Source organism: Lactuca virosa, chromosome 9 (genome assembly GCF_052849685.1).
Source record: "Lactuca virosa cultivar CGN04683 chromosome 9, Lactuca_virosa_CGN04683_v6, whole genome shotgun sequence".
Taxonomy (NCBI): domain Eukaryota; kingdom Viridiplantae; phylum Streptophyta; class Magnoliopsida; order Asterales; family Asteraceae; genus Lactuca; species Lactuca virosa.
The window spans coordinates 246,272,244-246,274,375 of NC_136434.1; the positions used below are offsets into that span (position 1 = coordinate 246,272,244).

Here is a 2,132-nt window from a genome sequence, read left to right on the forward strand (position 1 = left end):
CTAGTTATTAGAGCTAAGATCAAACCAATCTTAGATAAGTAATTGAATCATTGAATTAAGATGTGTTAGAGAACTCATATTATGACTGTAATTGTGTTTTGATTAATCAATCTTTCATGGCTCCAATCTTATTTAATAATTGATTCTGTGTCAACTATTGTATGACCATACATAGATTTACATGAATTGATTAATAATTAGTAGATTTAGAACTAAATTGCTAATACTTCTTAATTTGGTAACCAACAGTAATAGTCCTAGCTAATGTATAACCATTGAGTGAAAGCAAATTCGAACTAAGAGAAGTGTTTTGTTTATTGATTGAGTTTTTGTTAAAGAATTAAGTTCATCTAAACTTGCAAAATTAGATAAAAACCCTTTTTAGCTCGTTAGTAATTAGGTTAGTTTAGTAGTAAATAAATTAATTAGTCAACACTGTTCCCTGTGATCGACACCCGACTTATCAAACTATTCTATAATTTGACTAGGTACACTGCCTAGGTGCATTTTAGTTAGTTAGTTAGTTAGGTTATAAATTATAAAATTAGTGGGTACTATCGTGCACATCAAGTTTTTGGCGCCGTTGCCGGGGAACGGCTTAGTTAATTATTAGTTTGTTGCTTTAAATTAATCGATCCTTTTTGTAGGATAAAACCTGCAAAAAGTTAATTTTCCATCAAGGTTTGAAATTTTTTAATCTGTTACAGGACTCACGACGTGAATCTTAAAGATTCACGACGTGAGAACTGTGATTTTTAGTTTTCTTTAGTTTTTAGTTTATTTTTCTATTTTAGTTCGTTTTTACGTTGTTATTTTGTTTAGTTTGCAGGAGTTCATGACCAGAGGCTCTAACACACCTTTGGTGCCACCACTTGAAGATCCCGAGTCAGCCCTTCATAAAAATAAGAACAAGAACGCGAAGGAAGATCAAATGCCAAAGAAAACACCCTTGCAAGAACTAAAATCAGCCTTTACAAAGAAGTCGGGGAAGAAGACTAAAACAGTGGAATCGGGTTCAGCCTCAAAGGATAAGGGCAAGGTTGAAGAACTTGGTCCAATTCCTATTCCACACGAATCAGAATACGAATCCGACACATAAATTGGACTTAATACGAGTGAACCAGAGGACGAGCCGGTGAACGAAATGGCAAATATATATGAGATGGCCATGGGGGACTACAAGAAGCGCATTCGAGATGATGTGGGGCCGGGTTTAGTACATCCTACGATTCCTGCCAATGCTACATTCGAGTTGAAGGGACATATCCTTACTGCACTTAAGGATATCCCATTTTACGGGAAGGATCACGAGGATGCGTTCAAACACTTAGACGAGGTGAATGATATTGCGGATTATTTTAATACTCCCAATATTCCAAGGGAGACAGCCTTACTAAGGATGCTACCAGTCACTTTCAAGGGAGCAACAAAAGACTGGTTGAAGGCACTCCCACCGGGTACAATCACCACATGGGCCCAATTGCGTGAGAGATTTCTAGATCAGTTTTGTCCACCCTCAAAAATCTCTAAACTCAAGAAGGCAATTGCCAACTTTGAGCAAAATCCGGGGGAGTCATTATACGAGGCATGGGAGCGCTACAAGGGGTTGTTAAGGAATTGTCCTCAACATGACCTAAATCTTCAGCAAGAAAAGTCGATATTTTATGATGGGGTGAATGTAATGACTAGACAACTCCTTGATTCACAAGGACCACTAACAAAGAAGAACCCAATTCAGGCCAAGGAGCTGGTTGAAGAATTTTCAAAGCACTCTCGTGAGTATCACAACCCGGGACGCGATGGAATGAAAGGCAGTGGAGGTACACAAACTGAGGAGATGGCTGTTGTGATGGCAATGCTTAGCACTATGGATAGGAGATTGACTCAAATGGACCAATCAATTCATGCAATTCGAGTTGGTTGCGAGAGATGTAGTGGTCCACACTTGACAAAGGATTGCAATATGGATGAATATGGAAACAAGAAAGCTCAAGTATGCTACTCGAGTGGGGACAAGTATGAAGAAGATTGGAGAAAACCAAAGAAGGAGTGGCTGCCTTACGAAGAATACAAGAAGCAAAAAGAAGAGAAATTTAGGCAAACTGGCCGGGGCTTCTACCAAAGAGAGCAAC

The 2,132-nt window shown here is 38.6% G+C and overlaps 1 non-coding gene across 1 annotated transcript; it reads right to left on the reverse strand.

The window, feature by feature from the left end:
• Window positions 1–1,528: 1,528 nt before the first annotated feature.
• On the reverse strand, window positions 1,529–1,635 carry LOC145141596 (small nucleolar RNA R71). Its single transcript, XR_013722789.1, has one exon. It is a non-coding gene; the product is annotated as a small nucleolar RNA R71 (small nucleolar RNA).
• Between the last annotated feature and the right edge of the window lie 497 nt (window positions 1,636–2,132).